Source organism: Elephantulus edwardii, unplaced genomic scaffold (genome assembly GCF_000299155.1).
Source record: "Elephantulus edwardii isolate Elephantulus edwardi_28Jun2011 unplaced genomic scaffold, EleEdw1.0 scaffold00142, whole genome shotgun sequence".
Lineage (NCBI taxonomy): Eukaryota > Metazoa > Chordata > Mammalia > Macroscelidea > Macroscelididae > Elephantulus > Elephantulus edwardii.
In genome coordinates, this window is record NW_006399892.1 from 5,869,243 (window position 1) to 5,879,235 (window position 9,993).

Sequence of the window (9,993 nt, forward strand, 5' to 3'; positions counted from 1 at the left end):
CTGAACTTGAGGAAAATTAAACAAGTCCACAGGAACCAAAATTTGATCTTAAGTCTATCCCATTAGAATTTCAAAACCATCTCAGGAACAGGTTTGAGGCCTTGAGCACCAATGAACGTAGAACAAATGAGCTCTGGGAAGATATCAAGAAAATCATCCATGAGGAATGCAGAAGATCATTACAAAGGCTGAAAAAGAAGGAAAGACCAAGATGCATGTCAGATGAGACTCCGAATATTGCATTAGAGCGCCAAGAAGCCAAAGCTAAAGGAAGAAACCAAGAAATCAAAGAGCTAAACAGAAAACTTCAAAAGGCAGCCCAGGATGACAAAGCAAGATACTATAATGAAACGTGCAGAGAGCTGGAGTCAGAAAATCAAAAGGGCTGAACTCGCTCAGCGTTCCTTAAGCTGAAGGAGCTTAAAAACAAATTCATGGGTGGCAATACTTAAGGATAATTTTGGTAGAATGTTAAATGATCCAGGAAGTATCAAGAGAAGATGGAAGGAATACACAGAGTCACTGTATCAGAAGGAATTGGCTGACACAGAAGAATTTCAGGAAATGACATATGACCAAGAGCCTAGGGTGATGAAAGAGGAAGTTCAAATTGCTTTGAAGGAATTGGCGAGAAACAAGGCTCCAGGAGTTGACGGCATACCAATTGACATATTTCAACAAACAGACGCTGGCCTGGATGTGCTCACTAAGCTGTGCCAAGAAATTTGGAGAACAACCACCTGGACCATTGACAGGAAAAGATCGATATTTGTTCCCATTCCAAAGAAAGGTGACCCAACAGAGTGTGGAAATTATCGAACAATATCATTGATATCACATACAAGCAATATTCTGCTGAAAATTATCCAAAAACGTTTGGAACAATATGTCAACAGAGAACTGCCAGATGTGCAGGCTGGATTTAGAAGAGGTCGTGGTACTAGGGATATTATAGCTAGTGTTAGATGGATCTTGGCAGAAAGGAGAGAATACCAGAAGAATGTTTATCTGTGCTTCATTGACTATGCAAAGGCTTTTGACTGTTTGGATCACAACAAGCTGTGGCTGACTCTGAGAAGAATGGGAATCCCAGAACATTTGATTTTGTTAATACAAAACCTATACTTGGACCAAGAGGCAGTTGTCAGAACAGAGTAAGGAGACACTACATGGCTCAAAAGCAAGAAGGGGGTTCATCAGGGATGTAGTCTGTTTCCATACCTTTTCAATCTGTATGCAGAACAGATAATCCGAGACCCTGGGCTATATGAAGAGGAATGTGGCATCAGGATTGGTGGAAGAATCATCAGCAGCCTATGTTATGCAGATGACACAACCCTGCCTGCTGAAACTGAGGAGGACCTGAAGCACTTGTTGCAGAAGGTCAAAGACTGCAACCTTAAATATGGATTGAAGCTCAATATCAAGAAAACAAAGATTCTCACTACTGGGCCAATTGGTAGCATCAGTATGGATTGTGAAGAGGTTGAGATAGTTTACAGTTTTAGTTTACTTGGCTCCACAATCAACACTCTTGATAAAAGCAGCCAGGTAATCAAGAGACAAATTGCTTTGGGGAAGTTGGCTGTGAGGTACCTCTCAAGAATACTGAAGAGCAACGATGTCAGGCTGGAGACTAAGGTGGGCCTGATCAGGGCTATAGTCTTCACAATTAACTGCTATGGATCAGAGAGTTGGACAGTGAATACGGTTGATAGAAAGAGAATTGATGCCTTTAAGCTGTGGTGCTGGAGAAGAGTGTTGAATGTACCATGGACTGCTAGGAGAGCAAACAGGTTTGTCCTGGAGAGGTTGAAGCCAGAAGGCTCTTTGGAGTCAAGGATTCTGAAGCCTCGTCTTTGGGCATGTTGCAAGGAGGCACCGGTCCTTGGAGAGGGATGTCATCCTTGGCAGAGTGGAGGGGAGGCGACGGAGAGGAAGACCCTCGTTGAGATGGATCGATTCTGTGACTGGAATGATGGGAATAAGTGCATTTGAGATGGCTAGTTTGGCACAGGACAGAAGAGAGTTTAGAGCTCTTATACACAGGGCCGCTATGAGTCACAAGCGACTCGATGGCACATAACAACAAGAACAAGCATCCCCAAACCCACCCACCCTCATCCTTCTGCTCCCTTGCCCTGCCCTCTCTTGGATCCTCATTCATATTATAAAATAATGGTCTTATACACTATTTGTCCTTATGGGACTGAGTTAGTTCACTTAGCATAATGCTCTCCAGTCCTTTCTAAGTTAGGCAGTAATTTATAGAATTATTACTCCTCTGTGCTGCATAGTACTCAGTCATTTGAACCGTGGGAATCCAATCATAATTTCTCAACCCATTTGATTGTTCTTGGACATCTGGGCTGCTTCTATGTTCTTGTGATGGTGAATAAAGCTGATGTGAACATTGGTGTTCCAGTCTCTGTGCCTCAGTTCTCATTTTCTCAGGGTATATTTCAAGAAGTGGAATAGCTAGGTCATATGGAATTTCCATGCTCTGGTTTCTGAAGAAACAGCAAAGTGCCTTTCAGAGTGGTTCTATCATTTTACAACCCCAGCAAAAGTATATAAAAGTTGCTATCTGTCCACATTATCTCCAACATATATTATTTGCTGCCCTGCTAAACTTTGCCATTGCTACTGGGGAGTGAGATGGAATCTCACTGTGGTTTTGATTTGCATCTCTCATATTGTCAGTGATTTTGAGCAATTCATCATGAGTCTTCCTCTGTGAAAAGTCTTTCCATGTCTATTGTCCAATTTGTGATTGGGTCATCAGTCTTTTTCTTGTGGAGGTCGTGTAGGATTCTTTAGAATTTTGTAATGAGGCCCTTGTCTGAGATGATATTGCCAAGTGTTTGTTCCCAGTTAGCATATTTTCTTTTTATCCTGTTGGAAAAGTTTTTGATGAGCACAGAGATTTAATCTTTAGAAGCTCCCATTTATCAATTTTATCCTCTTCAGATTTGATTTTGCTTATCTGGCTGCATTTGGCGGTCTCTTTACACCACAGACTATGCCTTCTAAGCTTGATTCCAGTTTGTCTTTTATGAACATTTTGGTTTGGGGCTTTACTTCCTGGTCTCTGATCCACCTCAAGTTGATTTTTGTATGGTGTGAGATGTGGATACTGTTTTCTGCAGGTGGAAGTCCAGTTTTGCCAGCACCATTTGTTCAAGAGGTTGTCATTTACCCATTTGATAGGTTTTATTTCCTTGCCAACCCATTTGTGGGTTCTCAATTCTGTTCCATGGGTCAATGTGCCTGTTATCACACCTGGACCACGCTGTTTTGAATACTACTTCTGTGTAATAGATTTTTGAGGTCAGGGAGTGCTATGCCTCCCACTTTATTTTTCTTTTTCAGAAGCGCTTTGCTTATTCAAAGACTTTATCTTCTCCAAATAAAATTAACAATTTCCCTTTTTCATCTACTTGAAGAGTGAATTTGGTATCCATATTGGGATTGTATTGGACATGTAGATTGCCTTTGGTAGAATAGGCATTTTCACAATATTGAGTCTTCCTATCCAAGACCAGGGAACATTTTCCCACTTATTTAGGTCTTTTATCATGTCTCACAAAAATATTTTCTATTTTTCTTTGTATAGGTCTTTTCCCAAATACCTCAATTTGTGTTTGGCTATTGCAAATGGTATTGCTTTCTTAGCTTCCTTCTCTGAGTTCTCTTTATTACTGTAGAGGAACCCCACTTATTTTTCTATGTTAATCTTATATCCTGCCACTCTAGTAAATTGGTCTACAAGCTTTAATAGGGTGTTTTGGTTTTTTGTTCTTGTTTTTTTTTTTTTTTGAGGGGGTGGTTTGAGTCCTTGGGGTTTTCTATGTACACTACTAATCATCTACATATAGTGACAGTTTAACCATCTCTGACAGTCTGATGCCTTTTAGTTCCTTTTCTTGTAGTATTTCACCAGCAAGTACTTTCAATATAATATTAGATAGAAGTGGTGACGGTGAGCATCCTTTCTGGTCCCTGTTTATAAAGAAACTACATTTAGTCTTTCTCCATTCAGAATAATATTGGCTCTTGGGTTTGCATATGTACTTTTCACTATGTTGTGGAAATTCCCTTCTATTCCAATTTTGCTGAGTGTCTTAATCAGGAAATGGTGTTGCATTTTATCAAATGGTTTTTCTGCATCAATTGCTTAGATCATATGGTTCTTCTTATTTGCTTTGTTAATGTGGTGAATTACATTGATCATTTTCCTTATGTTGAAAAACTTAACAAAAGAAAAAGAGAAAACACAACCAACTAGATTAAGGAATGATAGAGGTGACATCACAACAGAAATAGAAGAAATGAAATCTATAATTTAGAAATACTATGAAAAGCTTTTGGTCAAACATTATTCTAGCTCGTATAGCCCTGGTATGTCCACTTGCCATACGGAGGTAACTTGCAGTTGCCGTGAAGCTGAACACTGTGATACTGATGTGCCAAATGCAATAATGGTTATCCATGGTGTATGGTGTTGGGAGGAGCTCCTCGATTAAAAAAAGCTTGGAAGCAGGAATGGCATCCACTTCCATAATATAATATTCATAATATTCTACTTAAATTATTTTAAAATATATACATAAAGAAGGAACACTCTAAGAGACATTCTATGAAGCAAGTGTAACTCTAATACCCAAACCAAATATATTACAAAGAAACATCCAAGACCAAAAAACAAACAACAAAAAACCCCACACTATAGACCAATATCTCTCATGAACATAGATGCAAACATTCTTAACAAAATTCTAGCCAATAGGATCCAAAATTACGTTAAAAAAAAGTAATTCTTCATCGCCAAGTGGGATTTATAAGAGGTATGAAAGAATGGTACTATCTCTTTAGATAGAATCAAATGAAATAGATAGATCTTCTTGTTAAATACCCTCAGTCAACCATAATTTTTAGCAACCCTATGAAGTAGGAGTGGCATCCACTTCCATAATAGCTTGCCTCAGGAAACCCTATGAACCTGGAGAAAGGATGAAAGCCACACAAGTGTTGAGGATTTAGGTTCAGAGGGTCACTATGAGTTGCCTACAACTTGATGGCACAACAACAATAATATAAACACAGAGAGAGGCCAGCTGACCTAGTGGAGAGAAAGTGATTCTATCAAGCAAAAGGTGGGTGATTTCTAATTAACTGCCCTTGGGCCTGTTTATTACTGTTATTATTCAAACCTTCTTCTAGGTCGTATAGCCCTGGTGTGTCCACTTGCCATACAGAGGTAACTTGTGGTGGCTGTGAAGCTGAACACTGTGACACCTATGTGTCAAATGGGTTAATGGTTACCCATGGAGGACAGTGTTTGGTGGATCTCCCCAATTAAAACAAGCTTGGAAGCAGGAGTGGCATACACTTCTGTAATAGCTTGCCTCCGGAAACCCTATGAACCTGGAGAAGGGATGAAAGTCAGGCAAGTGTTGAGGACTTTCATTCATAGGGTCTCTAAGAGTCACCTATGACTTGACGACACTTAACAACAATAACAACATGAAAAATAGTTTGGAAACTTTCCATAGCCAGTGTCATTCTCCTGATGTTCACCATGGTCAGGTCCATTGTTATAAAAAACTGTGCCAACTGATTATATTGATCACTCTTGAAGGCACTCTTCTCTTTCTCTGAACTTTCCAAACACGATGTCTTTTTCTAAGGACTGGTATCTTCTGATATCATGCCCAAAGTTTGTGAGATAAAGTTTCACCACCCTTGCCTCTAATGAAAACACTGATTATACATCCTTCAAGATACCTTTTTTCATCCATTTTGTGTTATTGTTGCTGTTACGTGCCATCAAGTTGTTTGTGACTCATAACAACTCTATGTACAATAGCTCTGAACCCTGCCTTATCCTGAGCCAGTCTCATTTCATTGTCTCTGACACACCAATCCCTCTATCCTAGGCATTGAATCAATCCATCTTATTAAGGGTCTTCCTCTCTTGCACAGTTCTTCCACCCTCCCAAGCATGATGTCCCTCTCCATGGACTGGTCCCTCCTTACAACATGCCAGAAGTTTGTCAGACAAAGCTTGAGAATCCTTACCTCCAAGAACAGCCTTGTTTCACCCTCTATAAGATGAACCTTTTTGTTCTCCTGGCAGTCCATGGTATATTTAATACTCTTCTCCTGTACCACAGCTCAAAGGCATCTATTCTCCCTCTATCATTTCTAGTGATTGTTCAGATTTCTGACACATAGCAAGTAATTGTGAAGACTATGGCCTAGATCTGGTGCACCTTAGTCTCCAGAATGACATCGTTGCTCTTCGGTGTTCTAGAGAGATCCCTGACAGCAGATTTTCCCAATGTAACTAATCTTTTGATTTTCTGGCTGCTGGTACCAAGAATGTTGATTGTGGAGCCAAGCAAATTGAAATTGTTTATTAAATTCACTTGGTAGTCCATGTTATAGTCAATACTCCTCTCAAACACCACAGTTAAAAGATATCAATTCTTCTTTGGTCTTTTTTATTCATTATCTAACTTGAAGATGCTTGGCCGAAAATACCACAGTATGTATGAAGCCCACTTAAATCTGTAATCTCCTTCCTCCTCAGCACTTAGAAGACATCCGTAACAGTGGATTTCTCCAATGCATCATGTCTTTTGTTTTACTACCAGAATTTGCAATTATTTTGTTTTATTACCATAATGTATTAACATAATTATAGATTTTAAATCTATAATTAAATCCTAGACAAATTAAATAATTTTTCCATAGTGTAGTTACACTGTACTGAGGATCATGGCCACAATGACACACATAGAAATTTATATTTAATAATTTTACAAATCAGCCTAAAATTTTATGAACGTGATTCAACCTAAAATGGTAAGATTATAGAACCATTTCTTGGAGATCATCTCAAATCTTCATTTAAAGTTTCTAATGAAATCTTAATTCCATTAAAGAGGTAAATTGTAATTTGATAATATTTTAATAATTAATTATTAAAACAAGTAAATGGGATTTATTATAATCCACATATTTTAGTATTTTAAATGAATTTACTAAAATTATAATTCTAAGATATATTTGCTTAAAAATTACTAAAAAAATTAATGTTATTATTATTACTTTCCTAGGGAGCTGAACAAAAGATTTTAATAGACAGCTCAAGGATGCAAAGCAAAACATTGTAATGTAATATGCAGAAAGCTGGAACTAAAAATTAAAAGATAAGGCCTTGCTTGACATTTCTGAAGCTGAAAAAACTAAAACCAAATTCAATATTTGAATTTTAATATTGAGAGATGCAATGGGTAAAGTCTTGAATGATACAGTATATGTTAAAAGAAGATGGGGGCAATACACCAAAAATTATTGGCCAACAGTTACTGTATGATCAATAGACAATGGTGATGAATGAAATAGTTCAAGCTACACTGAAAGCACTTGGGAAAAAATAAGGACCCTGAAATCAATGGGATACCAATTGACCTGTGTCAAATACAGATAGAGCTCGGGATGTACTCATCAGTCTGTGCTAGGAGACTTGGAAGACAGCTACTTTGCCAACTGCTTGAAAGAGATCCATATTTGTTCACACTGCCAATAAATATGATCCAACAACATGTGCAAATTATCAAGTGATATACTTCATATTACATGAAAGCAAAATATTGATGAAATTCTTCCAAAACGATTAGAACAGTACAATGAGAGAGTTTTCAGAAGTCCAGACTGAGTTTAGCATAGGCTGTGACAGCAGGAACAGTATTGCTGATGTCAGATGGGCCCTAACAGAAAGCATAAAATACCATAAGAATGTGTATTTGTGTTTTATTGACCATTCAAGGTTATTTGACTGTGTGGATCATAACAAATCATGGCTAATGTTGTTGTAAGGTGCCTTCAAGTCAAGTACGACTCATAGCAACCACATGAACAATGGATCTTAACCTATTCTGTGTAAGCCTCATAATCTCTGACACACTTAAATCCATTACTACAGTAACTGCCAGTCTTCCTGATTGAATCTTACTCTTCTTTGCTCTCACTCCACCTTTCCAAGCATGATGTCCTTTTCCAAGGTATAGCTTCTCTTAACAACATGCTCACAGTTTCTGAGAGAAAGCTTCACTATACTTGCCTCCAAGGATTACCTGGCTTCACATTCTCCAAGATATTTGTTCTTTGGACAGTGCATTTATGTCTCACCTCCAACACCACAACTCAAAAGCATCAATTTTTCTTCAGTCATCCTTATTCATTATCTAGCACTTAAATGCATAACAGGTGATTGAGAAGATCATGGACTGAATCTGCTGAACCCTAGTCCTCAAATTAAAATAATTGTTACTCATCAATTTGGAGAGGTCCCTGATAGCAGACTTTGCAATACAATACATCTCCTGATCTCCTGAATGATTATAAAAAGTGTATTGAGTGTGGATCCAAGTAAGATTAAGACCTTGACAATTTCAATCTTTTCTCCATCTATCATGCAGCTAATTCTTCTGTTTGGAAGGAGGAGTGGCATCCACTTCCGTAATAGCTTGCCTCTGGAAACTCTATGAACTTGGAGAGAGGATGAAAGGCACCCAAGTGTCGAGGATTCTCTTTCATAGGGTCGCTATGAGTTGCCTGCGACTTGACAGCACTTAACAACAACAACATGCTGTGTAAATCACAACAAATTGTGGCTAACTTTAATAAAAATGGGGATCACAAGATACTTAATGTGCTCATGCAAAACATATACTTGGACCAGGAAGCAGCAGTCAGAACACAGCAAGGAAATATACTACATGGTTCAGGATCAGAAAAAGTGCACATCAGGGAGGCATCTTATCTTCATTTTTTTTTCAATTTATATGCAGAACAGATTCTTCTGGAAGCTGGATTTTATGAGGAGGAATGTGGCATCAGGATTGAAGGAAGACTTTCCAAAAACTTGCATTATGCTTTATGCATTCAGCAACCTCGCTTGCTTAAATTAAAGAGGACATGAAAAGTATGCTGAAAAAGGTCAAGAAGTGTATTCATCATTATGGATCAAGAAAACAAAGATTCTCACCACTGGGCCAATTGACAGCTTCATGAGTAATGGAGAAGAGATTGAGATTATTGATAACTTCAGCTTACTTGGTTCCACAATCAGCATTCTTGTCACCAGTAGTCAGAAAAATAAAATGACAAATTGCATTGGGAAAGTACACTGTTAGGGAGAAGAGCAATGATGTCAGTCTGGAGACCAAGGTACACCTGATACAGGACATGGTTTTTGTAATTACTTGTTATGCATCTAAGAGCTGGACAATGACTAAAGTTAATAGAAGAAGAATCAACGTCTTTTAGTTGTGATGGAGGAGAGTGTTGAACATACTATGGACTTCCAAGAGAATAAACAGGTCTGTGTGGCAGAGGGTGAAACAAGGCTGATCCCTGGAAGTAAAGAGTTTAAAGTTGTATTTTATATACTTTGTTCAGATAGCCAGGAGGGACTAGTCCTTGGAGAGGGATGTCATGCTTTGAAGGGTGGAGGGATAACACAGGAGAGAAAGACTTATGAAGAGATAGATTGGCTCAGAGACTAGAGAAATGGGATTAGATCTGTCAGAGATGATGAGATTGGCTCAGGATAGGGCAGGTTCAGAGCTAATGTCTCTATGGTCACTGTGAGTTTCAGGTGACTCGATGGCATCTAACTATAACAACAATAAAATCAAAATTATGCTAGCGCCCATAGGTCTAGTGGTAAGAAATGTTTTGATGTTGAGATGCAATACATTTCAGCAATCAAGGTTGTGTCATCTGCATACCAAAGGTGATTGATTAGTCTTCCTCCAATCATTTTGCCACATTCTTCTTCATAGAAAGTAAAATTGAAAAAAAATGGGAAATTTCAGGAACTTGTGTTAATGTTGTTGTTGTTTGTTGTTATGTGCCGTCGAGTCGTTTTCGACTCATAGCGACCCTATGCACAACAGCCCTAAACCCTGTTCTATCCTG